General features: G+C 38.6%; 1 protein-coding gene across 1 annotated transcript in view; it reads right to left on the bottom strand.

Moving 5' to 3' along the window:
- Positions 1-13,575, bottom strand: part of TASOR2 (transcription activation suppressor family member 2) — a 69,682-nt gene extending 56,107 nt beyond the window's left edge. The window contains exon 1 of the mRNA XM_063098851.1: positions 13,491-13,575. The gene's annotated coding sequence lies outside the window, so the exon portion shown is untranslated. The remainder of the gene's footprint in view (positions 1-13,490) is intronic.
- Positions 13,576-20,918: the final 7,343 nt, after the last annotated feature.

The following is a 20,918-nucleotide window of genomic DNA, read 5'->3' as shown; positions in this document are numbered from 1 at the left end:
TTAATACCCACTCTTTTCTGATATGAACCCTGTCTTGATCTTCTCTGAGAGAGAATGTAATTGGGAGGATGATCTTAGTTCATTTTCACCAAGTGTACCCCCAGAATTTGTGACATAGTCCTGTTCTTTGTTAATGTCATAAATGCTAAAAGAAAAAAAGAAAAAAAGAAATCACAACGTGAATAATTCTATTTACAGAATATCTATTATATAAATTTTTAGTGAGTATCTACTTTACATTAGGAATGATTCTGTAATGTTTATGTACCTTCTTTGACAAGTCCCAAATTTGCTCTATAAGTAATAGCACACATAGTCTGAAATGTTTTGCCTCCAAGAGTCTTTAACTTCTGAAGAAAAATTTGTACACATAAATAATGTTTATATGAAACATTTTTCCTCACTGAAAAAAAAATCTTTCAAAATGAAAAGTAGAGATCATAGAACCACATCTTTAATCCACTGGTTAAAAATAAAATCAAGTAGATTACAATTTAAAAAGATTTCTCCCTACCCCCAAATGAGTAGTATATCAATTAATACTATTAGTAGTGACTATTATGTATTTAATACTATGCTATACCTTGGATTTATCAAGACAAATGAGAAACAGCAATGTAGAGAAACAGGCTCTACAATGAAAGAGCCCAGACTAGAAAAGGAAGACAAATCTGCAAATATATCAGCATATAAATGTGGGGAAGTATCTAGAACATGATAAAGTAGATGCACGATTTTATGGAGATAGAGATATTCAAGAAAGGTTTCATACAAGCATTGATACTTGAAACCTAAGTAGTCAGTCAAATGATAAGGAAGCCAAAAAAGGGGATTAGTGTGTATGTTTTCTAGATAGTACTAGGATATTTCAAAAAGTTGTGGAAAAATAGGATTAAAAGATAATACAAATCTTCCCATGAACTTTCTGAAGTACCTTCACAAGAACAGTATGAGCAAATGCACGGAGTTATAAACAAAATACACTAAGAGAACTGTAAGTAGTTTAATATGACTGATTAAGGGAAGAAGAGTTTTTATAATGAGCCTTACATTACTGTGTTCTAAACAATGATTAGTTGAGGATTTCGATATGATTTACAAAAAACAGTAGTATAGTTTTATAGCATGGCTTTTTTTCAAAAAGAATTTGAGGTAGAATTGTGTGGATATATTCAAGATTCTTTAGAAAAAGTAGCTGTATTGATATTAATTCATTAAGCAAATAGGTTATTTATCTCAAGGAGGGGAGTTAAATTGGGAACCAGGAAACCATGATTCTAGTGCAGGCTCTACCATTAACTTGTTCTGAGACCATCATGACAATATTGTGAACTACCTTCCCCAAAATAGTTCACCCTTTCCTTCATTTTTCTCCAAAACCACAATTTTGTTTTGGTATCACGTGATTCCATTCTTCAGGAGAGGCTTGGGGACAGGTAGGTGTGTGTGTGTGTGTATGAATTACTCTAAATTCATTATGTTAATTCCACTCCCCTTGGCTAGTGATTGTTTTAAGAATAAACATGTGACTCAATTCTGGCCAATGAGATGTGAATGGACATCTACAGAGAGAATTCTGGGAAGCTTTTTTTAAAAAAGGAGGAGAGGAAAAGATGTATGTTCTCTGCATCCTCCTACTAGCCTTAGGACTTTGCCTTAAGATACACTGTTAGGAACTCCATGCAACCAAGATAGGACTGATCAGCAAACACACTGACGATGGAACAGAACAGAACCGATAGAAAGAATCTAGATCCTCGACAAAACCCTTGAATTGTTCAATCAAATAACCTGGAGCTGCCCTATCTCTGGACTTTTTGATACATGAAATAATAAATGTTCCTTATTGTTTAAACAACTTTTATTAGCAACTGAAAGCACACTAACTGATGTAGTTGATTAAGTTATTTATACATTCCAAGGCCTCATTTAGTTGTAATTAACCTTTCAAAGGATCCTTTCACTTCTAACACTGTCGGTGACTATACAAACTGCTTTACTGAAGGCTTGTTATGCTCAAGGCATTGTTCATTGGCACTAGATAAGTTATCCAAATCCCATTTTTATGTGTTGCCATGCATAGAGACATTTATCCTACTAAGCATTTATTAGCAAGGAAGCTACTACTATTATTAATGACAACAATGGCTAACATTTGTTGGGTGCTCACTTTGTGCCAGACAACAATCTGCCAAACACCTTCAACTTAAACTGTATCTTCTGGTATAACTCAATGTTTCTCAATAAAATAGTTGTATAAATTCTAGACATAACTTTAATGACACCCCCCTCATGCCCCACGAAAACCCTCACACTTCTCCGTCTCATCCTCTCACAGTATATCACTACTTTTGTTAAATTGGTACTCAATGTCATGAGTCGTACATACTTAACCGTACGTATTGTCATGGCTGAGCCATACTGGGTAGTCAAATTCCTTTCTTATGCCATGTTTTGTTTTTTCTGAATTTAAAATTGCTTCCTTAAATTTCAGTTAGAGAACTAAAAATATCCTCTGGATAGAGACAGATCAAGGTTTTTTTGTTTGTGTGTTTTGAGAAGTTTCCTTTTTTGTGGAGACATCCTTCATGGAGCATTAAGTCCTCCAGCTTGAATCTGGACTTGTGCTCTCTGATACGACTGCCTAGTTTTGTGACCTTGCTGGGGAATTGAAGGATGCCAATTTGCAGAAACTGATGATATGATTCTAAAACTTACATGGGAATTCAAAGGATTTAGAATAGCCAAAACAATTGTAAAAAGAACAAAGTTGAAGTACTCACTACTTGATTTGAAGAATTATTACAATGCTAAAGTAATCAAGACATATGGTATTGATGTAAAGATAATACATACAGATCAAAGTAACAGTATAGAGTCCAGATACTAATTTTCAGCAACACTGCCAATCTAATTCAATAAAGAAAAAAAAATCTTTACAACAAATGGTGCTAGAACAACTGAAACAGGAACAAACATGAACCACAAACCTCTACCTCAAACCATAAAATTTAACTGCAAATTAATCACAGACCTAAACATAAAAGCTCAAAGTATAAAGCTTCTACAAAAAAAAAAAAAAAAAAGGAAAAAAATCTTGCTTATGGGTTATGTAAAGTTTTCATAGGGCACAAAAATTAGTTACCATAAAAGAAAAACAGATACATTCAAACTTTATGAAAATTAAAAACTTCTCATCTTCTAAAGGCATCACTATGAAAAAATATTTGCAAAGGACTTCTGTCTAGAATATATACAGAACTCAGACACATTTCACAAAAGAATACTAATTGCAACTAAACACATGGATATATGGTCAACATCATTAGTTACTAGGAAAGTGCTAATTAAAATCATAATATTACTACTAACTAACCAAAATGGCTAAAATTAAAAAGAATGAAAATACCAAGTATTGACAAGGATGAGGAGCAACTGAATGGTCTTACATTCCTGGTAGAAATATAAAGTTACATAGTCAATTGGGAAAAGAATTTGTCAGTTTTTTACAAAGATAAACATACAATTACCATATAACCCAGCAATTCTATTCCTATTTACCCAAGAGAAATGAAATATATCCACAAAAAGATATGCACATGAATGTTCAGAGCAGCATTATTCATAGTAGCCTGAAACTAATATTCATCAGTGGATGAATGGATAAACAAAATATGGTATATTAATACAACATAATATTGCTCAGCAATAGAGAAAAACTACTGATACATGAATGAACCTCAAAACCAAACTGGGCAAAAGAACTCAGACAGAAGAGTACTCACTATAGGACTCCAGATATATGAAGCTCTAGAACAAGCAAAATTAACCTACAGTGATAAAAACCCTGTGAGTGGCTGCTTGGGGCAGGTGGTAGGGATAGGGAAGTTGACTGCAAGTGGGATAAGCATAAGGGAAACTTTTGGAATAATGAAAACAGCCTATATTTTTATTGGTGTGGTGGTTACATGGTGTATACATTTACCAAAATTCATTGAACTACATACTTAAAATGTATTCATTTTATTGTATGAAAATTGTACCTCAATAAAGTTGAGCAAAAAAACCCAAAACCAAACTAAAACGAAACCCTACTGATTACGTATTTGCCATAAGGGAAATTCCTACAGACTAAATAAAAATTGCTAACGTACAAAAGCAATCGCTAACCAAAATCAAGTAAAACTATATACTTAAACGTTACTCACAAGAGCTGCATGTTTGAAAATTTAAAAAACAAAAACCCTACTTATAAATTATTCATAAGTAGGCTGGCCAATTAGCTCAGCTGGTTAGAGTGCAGCCTTATACTGGCCAGCTACCAAAAAAAAAAAAAAAATCCATTAGTAATATAAGAATATATTACAATAAAATTTAAAATAGTATGAACTTAATCACAATGTAACACCATCTATGTTAGATACATCTAAAATATCTACAAGGAAAGGCTGGCCTGTGGCTCACTTGGGAGAGTGTGGTACTGATAACACCAAGGCCACGGGTTCAGATCCCTGGCTAGGGATGGCCGGTTAGCTCACTTGGGAGAGCGTGGTACTGAGAACACCAAGTCAAGGGTTAAGATCGCCTTACCTGTCATCTTTAAAATAAAATAAAATATCTACAAGGAAATGGCTAGTTTTAAACACACATATCAGAGAAGAAAAACACTTAAAAATCCACAGGCTAAAGAGTCAACTCAAGAACTTAGAAAACAGAACAACAGAGTAAATCCAAAGAAGATAAGGAAAGGAAATAAAGAGAGGAGATCAGATATTAATTAAGCAGAAGAAAAAAAGCACAGGAGTAGGTGTTGGGAAGATAAAGAAAAATGGTCAGGGCCCCTCAGATGTTCAGAATCTTGCCAAACATTTGCTGTAAATATGCATGTGCACCCAGGTGTCCATACGACTTAAGTATAAAGGATGAATGGCTTTGATCCACAGTGCCCACACCTTCCCTCCTGTCCCCAGGGTGCCCCTGGGGGGGCCACAGGGAGGTCGTTACTGCTGCTGGAGGCTGTTGCTGCAAGCTGTTACTGCCAGTGCCCCCGAGAGGCTACCACCACCGCTGCTGCTGCTGCTGCTAAGGACCGAGCTCATATCGTCTGCCAATGGCTCCTAAGACCTTTCCCAATAACCTCGCTTGTGGACCTGTGTGTGAGGAGTCTGGTGACCCAGTCTGTACAATGGGTTTGAAGGGTGTATGGTAGCCCTGACAATATAAATGGAAACTTAGTATAACTAAAATAATGAAACATTTTTGGCTTTAGCTTAGCTATTGCCTCAGCCTGACAACTGGCCTATTTGTGTAGCTTGACAGCAGGGAAAAAAAGATTAATTCTTTGAAGAAAAAAATACTGATATATCTCCAGTCAAATCAAGGACAAAACAAAGCACAGTAGAACAACACTGGGAATAAAAAGGAGTGTGATTTCTATGATTTCTAGATACTATAAATCATGAAAGAGTAACAGAAACAATTTTAAGACCAAAAATTCAAATCATAGATAAAATGAGAGAATTTCCTAGAAATAACATAATTTATTGGAGGCTTCCAGTCAAGATGGCAGAATAGACAGTCCCCAGCGTCACTCTCTCCCACAAATCAACCAATTTACAATTATAAAAAAGCAACGACAGTGCAAAGCTAGAGCTCAGACCCTTCAAACACATTGTACAGACTGGGTCACAAACCCCTCACATGCCAGGCTGTGTTCCCAGACCCCTCATACGCAGGTCCATGCTAGGTAATTGGGAAAGATCCTGGGAGCCGTTGACAGACAAGACCATCCCGGGGATGGGGGGCACCATGGATCAGAACCACTCATCCTTTATACTTAAGTCCATAACCCAAGACACCTGGGTGCACGTGCGCAATTACATTAGACAATAACCAAGGAACACCTGGGTGCACGCGGATATTTACATCAAATGCTCAGCAAGATTCTGAACATCTGAGGGGCCCTGACCATTTTCCTATATTTTCCCAACAGACAGCCAAGCTGGGGCCACTAGAGCTCAGGGGAAGAGGAGGAGAGACCTACAGAGTGCATAAAGGTGGGAGAAGGCACAGTAAAATGTGGGAGATGAGAGAAAGAAAAAAAACCACTCTGACCATTTCGAGCCTCGGCTGTGTCCAGGCTGGAATTGCTGAATGCATGGAGCAGGAGCCGGCAAAAGCTGCAGCTGTGCCCTTCAGATGAAGTTACTTGGAGGCGGGAGGGGAGAAGAGGGCCATGGTGGCCCCCAGATCAGCCAGACCACTAATAGGGTTCCTATGGACCCACACAGGAGCAAGGAGTCACAATAGCTAAAAAAAAAAGGAGCCACTCAGAGGCCGGTGAGTCATTGCAAGGGACTGGCTCATGGCCCATCCCATGGGAAGTGTTTGCAGCAGGGGTGGTGGGGGAGAGAGGCCCACCAGGAGAACACTGGGGCACAGCAAGGACAGCTGATCTGCCCCCCAATCAGCAAAGGACCATTCAGAGGAGACTGGTCAGGAATACAGAATTGCAGGGGGGGCAGTTCAATGAAAAGACTCAGGCCCAGACCAGAGTTTCCCAGTGCAGCGGATATCTCGAGAGCTGGAAGTACCTATAAAGTCAACCAGTAAAACCTGAGCTGCACAAAATGCCTTCCCTAGGGAATCAGCAGCACAACAGCAAATTAGCTCAACCAAAGAGCTCAAGTACTGGTTCTCAAAGGAAGCTCCCCCATTATAAAAGTAAGCAAAGTACAAATAAGTTCTAGCAGAGTTTAAATGGTGGGAACAGCAAAATAATACAAAATAGAAATGAAAGAAAAAACAAAGTATCTGCAACCAGAGACAAAGTTTCATATTAACTGGTAAAGGTCTCACTCATTTCACCAAAGAACACCTATAACACCTAGAAGGACTGGAAGTCCCCTGGGCTACCTAGCCAGAAAGGGGGGAGGGCCGGGAGCCTCAGCAATGCCCTTCCAACACCCGCAACCAATCCCAAAGGTGGGGGAGGAGGACTTTGGCCATGCCCCCCAAAACGTGTAGCTAGCCCAGCAGCGACCACCAAGCCACCACAGGAAGCTCTCCAGGCTCTCCCAGCCGAGGTAGTCGTGGGCTTCGGGCCTTGGCCACGCCCCCTCCGACACCTGCAGGCAGCCCAGAGGTAATTACAGAGCTGCCACAGTAAGTGCCCCAGGCCTCCTGAGCCACGGTGGTGGTGGGGCCTCAGCCACACCCCCCAACACCCACAGCCAGCCCAGCAGCAATGACCAAGCCACCACTGGAAGCCCCCTGGTCTCCCCTGTGGGAATGAGAGGAGTGCCACAGGCCTTAATCCCACCTCTTCTTCTTCCTCTGTCTTCCATCCCATTTTCTTTCCCCTCTCCCCCTTCCTCCCAACTGCTCTGCAACAACATCATAGAATGTAAAAAAGAATATTAATAAAATTACATTTTCTTTAAAAAAAAATTTATCAAAAACTATCTAAGAAAAATAGAAAACCAGAATATTAAATAACTGATATAGCTGTTTAATTGTTATAGGTTGTTTTCCCACATAAAATTTTTCATCAAGAACAAAAAACAGAAAAATCTTCTGAAGTTATTTTAGAACTCTAGCACAAACTTCACAGAAAAATCAGAAAGGGACAATTATAAAAAAAATTTGGGCCAGCCTGTGGCTCACTCAGGAGAGTGTGGTGCTGATAACACCAAGGCCATGGGTTTGGATTCCCATATAGGGATGGCCAGTTAGCTCACTTGGGAGAGCATGGTGCTGACAACACCAAGTCAAGGGTTAAGATCCCCTTACCAGTCATCTTTAAAAAAAAAAATTCTAAGGCAATATCACCAATAAAAATATATGCAAAAAAATCTTTAAAAACATTATAAAACCTAAACTAGCAATATATATTATACATAATACAAAACATGATCAAGTAAGGTTTGTTCCAGGAATTCAAGGAAGGTTTAACATTAGACAATTTATTCATGAAATTCACCACGCTAAGATTAAAGAAAAACCTATGACCTGATATAGAAAAAGTACTTCATAACATTCAATAGCCACTCCTGACTAAAAAGAAAATTTGTAGTAAATATATTGCTTTATAAACAGATATCTAGAAAACAGCCTACATACATAATTTAGGAATTTTAAAGTACTCCCTTTAAAATTAGGAAGACAATGATCTCTAATAATACCTTCCAGTCAATTCTTGAGATTTTAGTGGTTAAAGTTTCCCTTCTTATTTACAGATCAGGTGGTGTTTACGTTCTAAATGTTTCCTTAAGAAAGGCTCATGTAAAAAAAGGTTTGAAAACCTAAATGTTCAAAACTACCAGTCAGTAGTCTTTATACCCCAAGGACAAAAAGATCCTTGGCTCACTCTTTCCTTGAGTAGCTTCCATGCCGTTCCTAGTCCTCTACTGCTTTCTAAAAGTGTTGAATGTTTCTGTTGTTCTGCCCCAACCTGATTTTCCTTCCCTTAGTATATGATCTTTTGACAGTTTTACCAGGATATGTCTCAATGCTGGGCCAGCTTTCCCTAGAACATATGTTCTTTCAATACATTCAAATCTTTTTTTATTTAAGGAAAAAGAAACACCATGAATTATATATATTTTAAGATATTTGTTCTATTGCATTGTTTTGTTTTTCTTCTTTGAGGCTCCAGTTTTATGTATTTTGGATCTCTCTTGGCTGTCTTTTATATATACCCTTATCTATAATTTACTTTTAAACAATATCTGTATTTACTTTTCTCATGTCTATCTTTTTTGTTTATTGTATTGTTAAAGTTGTGGTAAAATATACATATCATAAAACTTCCTTTCTGTCTTTATGACCTTTGCCACAGTGTCTAGTCTCCCTTTGTACCTACTGACCTAACCACATTAATAAATCAGGGTAAAAAAATCACAAAGGGGCTGTTGGGGTCTGGCATGAGGTATGAGAGCCACATGTCACACTGCCAAAAGAAGTTACTATATAATTCTTTCCCAGCAAATGCCTTATAGTATGTATATTTTTGTTGCTGTACAGTGTTTTTTTCATATGTGCATGTTATTTTTTTACCATACTTAATCTAAAATAAAAGCTGTTTATTTAACAACATAGAAAATTTCTTACCATAAATTGTTTAGGGAAAAGTATGCATGCATACAGAAGCATGCATATATATATATCAAGTATCAAAGAATATACACTACAGTGTAAATAACAGCATAACGTTTGTCAATATCTGATATCTTTCTTGTTTATCTGATTATCCTCCCACCATTAGATTATTCACTTCATGAATACAGACAAGGACTTTATCCTTTTCAATGCTGCATCCTCAGTGCTCAGAATAGTGTCTGGTACACAGTAGGGTTTCAAATAAATATTTAGTTAATGAAAATCAATTAGTTTTCCAGATCCCTTTGTCTACTTAAACACTTCGGTAGCCTCTTGTTGCTCTCAGAACACAACATACACTCCCTACCATGGACAAGTATAATTTAGTTCCACCTTCCCCTGACTTACTACTAAATTCCAGCTATGCTCATCTTTTCACTTCCAGCTCTTTCCTCTTCTGAGGCCTTTGTGCATGCTGTTATTTCTCACTGGAGTGCTTTTTCTCCCATTCTGCCCATGACTGAGCTCCTTTTAGTGAAACCTAGAAGTCATCCCCTCACATAATCTCAGATAACCCACCTAGCATATGTGTTTTCTTTAAAGCACTCATCACACATGTAATTATTTCATCAATTTCCTTTTTTTTTTTTTTTGCAATGGGGGAAGGTCTATCTTCCCCACTAGAATGTAAGGTCCATAGAGGTAGACACTGTTTATCTTATTCATCAAAGTCCCCCGGTGTGCAGGAGAGCTTCTAGCACCACACTTAGATAATAAAAAATGAAATTATCTTTGAGTGGGTCAAATACAGGTAATTTTTTAAAGCAAATTTATATATTATCTGAAATTCTAAATAAGAATATAATCTGGGGGGAAAAAAGCTATTTTTCATTATGGAAAAAAGATCTCTCATAGCCCTAAGTAGAAGCAAGCTATAGTTTTTTTAAATGAAGAAAAAGTAGAAAAAATAAATAGAAATATATTTCCTTTAAGTCAAAACAAAACACTCATATGACAAAGCGTCCCTAATTAAAGCAGAAAATACTACAGAATGAGAAATGTGAAATTTTCATAGAAATTAAAAAAATCATTTAAAAGTTTTGCCATGTACAGAAGTGTAAATATTTTCTGAAGTCAAGATAATCACGCACAAAAGAAATAAAAACTAAGGCACCCCTTGCTATTACTTGAACTGCAAAGTCCATTTGGAAGCACTTCTACATTTCAAAAGATGACCTAAACTATTGTAGGTCTCTACACACACAGATAATTTTTTATTGCTACCACCCCAAGATACACGAGGGTAGTTCAAAAAGTTCATGGAAAGATTCACATTATCTTTTAATTCTATTTTTCCATAATCTTTCTGAAGTACCCTCTTATACCATCCCAAATGGTAGGGGATAAATAGGGGATATCCACAGGGATGAGGTAGGTGCCTCAACTGGACAAAGTGGGAGTTGTGGGTCTTGAATATTCCTTTTCCTAATGAGGGAGAGGCGTGCATCAAACAGGGTCTATTTCACCATGCCAAGGAGGGTAGTATATCTTTATATAGAATATTAGCAAGAGATTGTTCTCCAATTGAATGTTATTAAAGTCTTATTAAGGAAAACAGACAATACACTCCACACACATTTCTTAGGATAAAATCAATTTAAAAACAAAAATGAAGAGTCGATTGAGTTAGTCAAAAACAGCAAAAGTTGATTCTTTGAAAAGACTAATAATAAAATAAGTAATCTTTTAGTAAAAATAAATAAGAAAAAATGGGAACAAAGAGGATATAACTACAAATACAGGGAAAAGATTTCTAAAATTATAAATTATCAATACAATTTATGCCAATAAATTTGAAAACTATAAAAATATCATTTACCAACATTGGTCTAAATGGAAGAAATATTTGAACAAAGCAATAATGATGGAAAAAACTGAAAGAGTAGCAATAACTCTACAACCTCTTCCAAAAGACCAGTCCCAGAAATTTATTGTTTCACTTTTTACTTACCAAAAATCCACAAGTTTCGCAATTCTATTGGGGAAGCTGTGAAAAGGAAAGGAAAAGACTAGAGACAAGAAGAGAATATTTACTATGTAGATAATAAAAGATTTATTGCTGTGGAGGAGGGAGAGGAAGGGGGAAAAGGAGGAATTGGTAAAGGGACATGAAAACCAACTACACTGTATACTGATAAATTAAAATAAAATAAAAAGATACATAGATACAAAAGATTTCTAAGCTACTTGTAATGTTCTATTACTCTGGATACACAGATATGCTTTTAAAAAAAACCCACTACATATTAATGGCATATTTCACAACAAAAAATTTTAAAAGAAGAAACAGGGAGACATACCTATTATCCTAAAAGGAAAAACTCAAAAGAATGTCTCTTCTCAAATAAATCTATAAATTCAATGTGATCATAAATAGTATACCGACAAGGTTTTCTATAGAACTCAAAAAGATAGTTCTTAATTTCATGTGAAAGAAAAGTGCAAAAGAAGAACCTGAGCTTATTTGTTTATTTATTTTTGGGGGCTGGCTGGTAAAGGGATCTGAACCCTTGACCTTGGTATTATAAAGCTATGGTAATTAAAACAGTACGGTAATAGCCAGGTGGGTCAAAGAAGAGAGTTCATATTCAATAAAAACACCAGCAAAGGGTACGACCTGGCCAAAAACGTTTAATACTGTTATTTACTAAGAAGGGTAAAAATTAAAATGAGATGTTATGACAAAATAAGATGAGTAAAATATTTTTAAAATACTGTTACCATCCAGTGCTGGCTAGCAGGGAGATAAAACACAACTTTTGAGAGAGTGGATATAAAAGCGTACAATCATTTGAGAGCAATTTAGCAGCTTTATTATCCAGTATTTTCATAAGACCTTAACTCTACAGAAATACTATCATGAGCTCCTGAAGTACTGTTTATAATAGCAAAAAAGATTATCACTGCAGTATTGTTAGTTATAGGGATATCTTGAAAATAACTGTCACTAATACAAGAATGAGACTCATTTGATAAATACGTGCAATTTCTATTTATTTATACTAAACAGATATTATATTATATTTAACACTATGTCTCAGGCAAATTTTTAGGCACTTTGCAGATTTTAATTCATTTAAGCAACTATGTTTGGTCTACAGGAAATGCTCATGATATATCTCTTTTTAAAGAGAATTAGTTAGAAAACACAAAATTTCAAACATTCTCTTTTCTTCCTTAAAATAATTGTTACAAGGCTGCGCTCTAACCAACTAAGCTAACCGGCCAGCCCCCTTAAAATAACTGTGTAGAAACACTGCCAACTTTTATTTTTTCTGGCCTGGGTTATTTATTGATGTACAGTTCTGGAAATATTGTTTACAGCTATCCATTTCTACAAGGCAGTTTTTCAACAGAAGAGTATTCTTACACTATTAAGAAACATCTGCTTTTCTATAAATCTCCTAGGTAGGATTACCACCAGTTTCACATCCTAGAATATTAAGTATCTCACACACACCCTTTTGCCTCTTAATACTTTTTTCAGGGGGACACAGGGCGCTGAGATCACTGATGTTACTACAATACCATACTCAGTACTCGAACAACACTTAGGTTTGGGATACATTTTCATAACCTAACCACGCTAATTTTATTTTACAGGGAGAAAAGAGCAGTTTATTTAAGTTTACGGATTTCAAATATACAAGTGATGATTAAGAGAAACTTGAGAATTTTCAAACTGTCTTCTTCAAATTTTGAGGTTCATCAGCGACGTTCTCCCACGAAATGCTGCTCGGCGCCACCTTCGGACACTGTGCGACCAACCCACTGTAACATTCCTTACGCATTACTAGAGTTCGCTGCTAAATGACCCTCGCTACGGCCAGACCTCTTCTACTTTAACAAGAAAATGTCACGCGCTGCCATGAAGTTTCTAAAGAAAGCAAGGTGAGTAGCCGGCTTCAGAAAGAACCCCAGGAAATGGTCTCCTAGCCAGTCCAAGCCCAACGAGGGGAACTCCAGCCAAGAACTGATTTTCCTATTCCCGAGGATGAGGCTGTCCCGACAGGCGACGCAAACGAAACGCTTAAGCCGCGCTGAACTCTCGGTCTTAGAAAGGGGCAAGACGAATTTCGAGGCCCTGTACCAGCTTGTAACACAATCAAGGTCCCTATGTCGGAGACACTGACATTGGCCACAGGTTGTAGAAGGTCGAGTCACCCGTAAAGCGGCCAAGCACACAGGGCTCGGGGCCACACCGCCCGCTGCTACCTCACCCACCAGCCCAGGACGCGCCCGCGACGCCGAGCCCCGCGAGCTCGGCCGGGGGCCGGGATCCCCCAGCGGGATCCGCGACCAGGGCGCCCGGACGTGGGGAGGGGGCGTACCTGTGCTCGGCGCGGCCGCCGCCCCGGAGGACTTGCGATCACCGCCCAGCTTCCTTTCCATGCTGCTCCCGGCTGTTCGCTCCTTCCTGCCGGCCCTCGCGGCCCACCGGCACACGTGCACCGAACTGGGCGCCGGCCGCCCTCCGCGGGCAGCCCCTCCTCAGGAGAACGCCGTCCGCACGGCGGGGCGCGGGCCTGGGGTCAACGGCGCGTCGCCGGGCTCCAGGCCTCGGAACCCGCGCCTGTCCCCTCAGGGTCACAGGCCACAACCAGCCACGGGGAGCCCAGTCGCCTCAGGGAACATGTCGACTTTCTCGCTGACTGGCGCCAGCAACCGGAAGTAAAACCCCACAGCCGAAGGAGAAGGGGGAAGAAAGAAAAAAAGAGAGAGAGAAAGTGAAAACTGAACTGAGGCGTCCCCCAGGAGACTGTAACCAATCACGGGGGAGAAGCCAAGGCGCAGGCGCGGGCCGCGGTCAGTGTTCACGCGGCGCTCACTTCTCCCCTCTGCGCAGGCGCGAGGCTACAACTCGCTCTGGGTTGGACAGCTGAACCCGGCGCCCACGCGGCTCTCGCGGGACTGGTGCCCCGCCGGATGCGGAAGGGGCACGAGGGAAAAGGTGGGACATGCCACCGTGGCAGGCCTGCGCTTGATGTGGTGTTGCTCTGCGACGCTGGCGCGTGCCTCCCGCCCTCCCTGCGTCTCCTGCCGAAGCTGCAGCGAGGATGGTTGTTCTCTCTGGTCCTAAGGCGACATTTCCGAAATCTTGCCCTTGTTTTAATTTACCAAATATTAAATCTGTATAACACATGTCTCTGTGCTAGTTCCCTCGGAAAGCATCTCTAGAGGTTTATAATCTATGAAGAGTGAGCTAAGGTGACTGTAAATAGCATTAATTCAGGTCTACCCTTAACCTTGGTAAGTAATAATGCGAAATTTAAGTGCTTTGGGTACTCACCATGAGCCAAGCACTGTGCCTTAGGGATGGGAATACAAACAGATTTAGTCATTCGTGGGATAGTTTAGTGTTTACTGTGGCAAGGTGCTGTATTAGACACTTGGATTACAATCGTGACTACGCTAGACAAAGACCCTGCCCACAACGGAATTTATTCCAGAGGTGGGTGACAAACACAAGTAAACCACCACCACAAGTATAGAATATCAGAGCACAATACTGCTGTGAAAACAAACTAGAAATGCTGGTGGATGGGTGACAAGCTGGAGGCCAAGACATAAGAGGTAGATCTACAAGGTTTCACCGAAAGGGGGACATTTGAGGCCAAATCCTAAAGATGAAAACCCACCATATCAGCACTTGGAAGATCTGGAGGAAAAGCTTTACGAACAGGCAACACAAGTGCAAAGTCACTGAGAAGTGAAACTAAGCCCGTTTAAGAATTGAAGAAGGCTGACTGTAGACGTAGACAGTAAAATGTAACAATTATTTTAAAAATGCACAAAACCAGAATGTACAACTCCATGATTTATCACAAGGCAAATATTCATAAGACCACCACACAGGTCAAGAAATAGAACATTTCCAGTACTCCAGAAGCTCCTTCTTGTGTCTCCTGATCAATATCACATCCCCTTCCCTACCACCAAACCTAACCACTCTTCTGACTCCCATGGTAATCTCTTCCCTACGTTTAAAAATAGGCTTGGACATGTAACACTAAGGTCAAGGGTTCAGATCCCCATACTGGCCAGCTGCAAAAGAAAAAAGAAAAAAAAAAAAAAAAAGGCTTGGCACCTAAATATCCATATTTAAATGTTATCATTTTGCTTGGGGTTTAAACCCCATATAAATTGAATAATTTTATGCCTATTTCTGAGACTCATTTTTTTGAGTATACTTGTTCTTCCATTTTTATTGCTGTATATGTAGGTGTGGATGCAGCACATTTTCTTTATCCACTGTACTGTTGATGGACATTAGGTTGTTTCTAGTTCTTGGCTATTATGAATAATGCTGCTATTAACATTCTTATTCATGTCTCTTGGTGCACATGTGCACTTACTTCTGTTGGGTGCATACCTAGTATAAAAATGCTGTAAAGTGTATTTGGATTTTTTGTTGCTGCAAATATTTGTTCTTTTCCTCCTCCCCCACTGATGCCCAAGTTTACTTCATTGATATTGGGCTTGGTTAAATAAGTTCTTTTGGCTGATAAAATATTAGCGGACATGACACAAGCAAGAGTCTTATGTGTGCTGGTGTAGTATGACTTGACTCTTGCACTCAGGTGATTCACATGAGGAAAATGTGTCTCATGTAGATGTTGCACCTTCAGACTGGGTTTCTAACAAACATATGTGAAGCAAGTGTGATGCCAATACACAGCCCAAGACACTTTGGATTAGCAGAGCCTTAGACATCCCAAAGATTGATGAGACAGAATTAATACTGTTATCATAAGCTTATGAGTTTGAGGTGGTTTATTATGCAGCATTATTGTGGCAATAAAGGCAGCATATGTTCAACTTTAGTAGATATGCCAAACTTTCTGCAAATTGGTTTTACCAAGTAACGCTTCCACAAGCAATGTATGAGAATTTTAATTCCTTTACATCCCTGCCAACACTTTTTAATTTTAGCTACTCCAGAGGGTGTATTGTGGTTTAAATTTGTATTGCCTCCAACTTTGTTCCTTCTCAAATATATTTTGGCTATTCTAAGTCTTTTGAATTTCTGTATAAATTTTAGAACCAGCTTATTTTCAACCTAAAAAGACCACAAAAACCTATTAGGATTATGTCAAATATACAGATTAATTTGGGAAAAAAATTAATATCTTAATACCTGTTCCTCAAATCCATGAACTAAAAAACCTATTTATTTAGGTCTAAAATTTCTTTCAGCAGTATTTATAGTTTTCAGTGTACAGGTCTTGCACATATTTTATTATATTTATCTCTTTATATTTTTGATGCTATTCTTAATGGTATTTAAAATATTTAATTTACAATGGTTTGTTGCTAGCATATACAAATACAATTGGTTTTTTACATATTAACCTTTTATTCTGCAACTTGCTAAACTCATTATATCTAGTAGGTATTTGTTTGTATGTGTGTGCATTCTTTAGGACTTTCTAAGAAAAATGTTGCCTGCAAATAAAAATATTTTTATTTATTTATCTACAATCTATATATTTTTTTATCGTTATTGCATTAAGACCTATAATGTAATGTTGAATATAAGGGATGAGATCAAACATCTTGTCTTGTCCCTAATCTTAGGGGGAAAGCATTTAATTTTTCACCAATGAGTATAATATTAGCTTTGGCATTTTTACCCTTTTTTGGATTTAGAAAATTCCCTTTTGCTCCTAGTTTTGGAGAGCTTTTTTTCATGAAGGGGGTTACAGTTTTGTCAAAAAATTTTTTGCATCTGTTGAGATGATTATTTAATTTTTCTTGTTTAGTCTGTTAATATGGTGCATTACATCAACTGATATTCAGATGTTAAACTGACCTTGAGTTCCTGGGATAAACCCAATTTATTCAGGATGAACTATCATTTTTATTACTGAACATGAATTGTTGATATCTTGTTAAGGATTCTGATATTTATGTTCATGAGGAATACTGGTCTGTATTTTATTTTTCCTATAATGTCTTTGGTTTGGATATCAGGATAACTTTGGCCTCATACAATGAATTGGGAAATATGCCTTTCTCTTTTAATTTCTAAAATGCTTTGATTAAAATTATTACAATTTTTGACATAAAATTGAAAAGCAATAATCAGTGAAGCTATCAGGGCCTATATTTTTCTTTATAGGATGGTCTTTAAGTGTAGATTATATTTCTTTAATAGATAGAGAGCTAAGTACCATTGTCATACGAGGGTGATTGTGGACATACTCAGAGTTGTGTCTCCCCAAGGAGCAACATCAGAAGTTAATGCTCTGTATGTGAGAAAATAGTACAAAGAGTTGGGGCAATATGTTATGTAAAATGTCCAGTTTCTAAACAAGAATTATGAGGCATATAGAGAAACAGAAATGCGTAACTGGGGAAAAGCAAGCAACAGAAACCGCCTGGAAGAGTCAGATTTAACAACAAAAAAGAACTTCAAAGTAATCATTATAAATATGTTCACTGAACTAAAATAAAATGTTGAAAGTCAAAGACAAGGACAAAATCTTGAAAGCAGTGAGGGAAAAATGACTTGTTACTGACAAGGAAACTCGAATAAGATTAACAACTGACTTAGCAGAAAAAAGAAAAGCTAGAAGGCAGTGGGATGACATATTCAAAGGGCTCAAAGGAAAAAACTGTCAACCAAGGATCCTGTATCCAGCAAAGCCATCATTCAAAAATGAAGGTGAATTAAAGATTGTACCATAGAAACAATAACTAAATTTGTTGCTAGCAGATCTGCCTTACAAGAAATACTAAAGGAAGCGCTTCAGGTGGAAAGCAAGTGACTCCAGATGGTAATTTGAATCCATACACAAAAACAGACACCAGTAAAGATAATTATGTAAAAACTTATAAAATGTAAACATTACTTTTCTCCTTTTTTCTCATAGCTAATTTAAAAAGCAATAGTATGAAAGACTGTGTACATAATTTAATGTTGGCGCTAACATAGAGAAATGAACTATATGTGTAACGTATTTGCCAATAACAGCACAAAAGAGGTAGATGAGAATAAAGCTGTGTTTAGCCAAAAATATGACCACAGATGGTAAAGTAATAGTTATAGCAATAAATTGTTGGGTATGTGTAGTGGATTGAATTATGTCTCCCCAAAACTCACTGGATCTTAATTGTATCCCCCAAGCTTTATGTTTGGAAACTTAGCCCCCACTGTGACTGTTGAGAGGGTGGAAAATCCTATTATGGTAATTGAAAGGTGGAGCTTTAAAGAGATGATTAAATTATAGGGCCATGCCATAGTGAATGGATTAAAAATGGTGGTCAAGGGTGTGGTTCTGAGGGCATTAAAAAAAAAAAGAAGAGGAGAGTCTGTCTTCTCTCTCTCTGCTCTCTCTGCTTCCACCATCTTGTAATGTGAGACCCCTGGGTCACTGCTGCCACCATCAGATGGACTTTGGATTTCCCAGCATCAGAAACTGTAAGCAATCAATTTCATTTTTCTTTATAATTACCCAGTACCGTGTATTTTGTTATAAGCAACACAAAACGAACTAATAAAGAAAATTGGTACCAGAGAAGTGGGGTATTGTTTATAACAAATACTTGAAAATGTGGAAGCGGTTTTGGAACAGGGGGTTGAGGAGAGGTTGGGGGAATTTGGAGGAACAGGGTAGAAAAAGTCTAGATGCTAGTGAAAGTCTAGAAGACAAAAAAAAAAAACAGGCAAAATTTTAGAGATTGGTTAAATGGTGGTGACAGGATGCTCACAGACATATAGATCATAAAGACCATTCTAAGGAAGTCTCAGATAGAAATAAGAAGGAGTTTTTCAGAAATTTGGGCAAAGATCACCCTTGCTGTGAACTGGAAAGGAAATTGGCTGCATTGTGTCCACACCCTAGGACTTTGTGGAAGTTGGAACTTAGGAGTTGTGAACTCGAGTATTTGGTGGAAGAAATTTCTAAGCAGCAAAGCATTAGGGAAGCTTCATGGCTACTTCCAACAGCCTACGCTGAGTTATGGCAGCAGCAACAAAGGCATGACATGAAGCCAGAATTTAAAAGGGAAGCAGAGAGTAAAGATTTGGAAAATTTACAGTCTGGCCATGTGGTAGAGAAGCAGAGAATATTTTCAGAAGGAAAATTCAATGGTACTAAGAAGATTAACACAAAAGAACAGGATTATCAAGAGAAGGGGGAAAAGGCCCTGAAGGCATTGCAGAAGCCTCTGGGGCCAACCCTTTCATTTCAGGCTGAAAGGCCTAGGGAGACAGAATGGTGTTGGGGAACAGGCCTGAGGCACCCTACACAGGCTTGCTGCTCAGGGCCACCCCCAGAAGCTGCTTCTAGCACCAGCACCCCAGCTACTTTGGCTGCTCCAGCTGTGGATAAATTGGCCCCAGGTGTGGCTGGACCTGCTGCTTTGGAAAACACAAGCGGGAAGTCTTGGCAGCATCCACGTGGTGTTGGGTTAGCAGGCTCGCAGAATGCCAGAGCTGTGGAGGCTTGGGAGCCTCTGTCACAGTTTCAAAAGATGTATAGAAAAGCCTGGGGACCCAGGAAGAGATCTGTCACAGGGGTGGAGTCACTGCAGACAGCCTTCACTAGAGTAATGCCAAGCAGAAATGTGGGGTCAGAGTTGCAGCAGAGAAACCTCATCAGTGCCATGTCTAGTGGAGCCATGAGAGCGGGACTGCCATGGAGACCCCAGACCTGTGGAGCTACCAGAGTGGAACGCCATCCTGGGAGAGCTAAAGCATCACCTGAGAGATGGAAAGCCATTGAGGTTGAGCTGCCTGAGAACTTGGGGACCCAACCTCCACACCAGTGTGCAGAGGATGTTGAACATGGAGTCAAGTCACAAGATTCACCAGCTTTAAGATTTAATGCCTGCCCTGGTGGGTTTCAGACTTGTTTGGGACCTGTTTCTCCTTTCTTTTGGCCTATTACTCCCTTTTGGAATGGGAATATGTACCCTATGTTTGTCCCACCATCATATCTCGGAAGTAGACAACTTGTGTTGATTTCACAGATGGGACTTTTAATTTTGGGCTTTTTAGTTGAAACAAGTTAAGACTTTGGGGATGAAATGAATGCATTTGCATGTGAAAAGAACATGAGTTTTGGGGGGCCATGGGTGGAATGTAGTGTATTGAATTATGTCCCCCTTAAACTCTCTGAAGCTTGAATTGTATCCCCCAAGTTTTATGTATTAGAAACTTATCTCCCACTGTGACTTTTAACAGGGTGGGAACTCCTATTCTGGTAAGGTAGGGCCTTGAAGAGGTGATTGGGTTGTAGGACCATGCAGGAATGAATGGGTTAAAAATGGTGGTCAGGGGTGTGGTTCTGAGGGCTTCAAAAGAAGGGGAGAATCTCTCTCTCTCTCTCTCTCTCTCTCTGCTCTCTCTGCTTTCACCATCTTGCAATGTGAGACCCCTGGCTCACTGTCACCACCACCAGATGAAACTGGACTTCCCAGCCTCAGAAATTGTAAGCAATAAATGTCGTTTTACTTTATAAAATACCCAGTTCTGTGTATTTTGTTATAAGCAACACAAAGCAGACTAATATGGTATGTAACATTAATATATGTAATATGTATAACAGTAATACCATGAAAAAGAAGGAAAAGGAATAAAGCTATATAGGTATAACATTTCTACTTATCACTGAAATTAATATAAAATCTGAAGCTGATTCTGATAAACTGAGATGTAATGGTAAACTCTGGAGCAGCCACACACACAACCCCCCCCCCCCAAAAAAAAACTCTCAAAAATGTAGTGAAAAAATCATTAAAGAAATGAAAAT

This window comes from Cynocephalus volans, chromosome 6 (genome assembly GCF_027409185.1).
Source record: "Cynocephalus volans isolate mCynVol1 chromosome 6, mCynVol1.pri, whole genome shotgun sequence".
NCBI classification, from domain to species: domain Eukaryota; kingdom Metazoa; phylum Chordata; class Mammalia; order Dermoptera; family Cynocephalidae; genus Cynocephalus; species Cynocephalus volans.
Note: the sequence above shows the minus strand (reverse complement) of the source record. Positions and strands in the feature narration are given on the sequence as shown.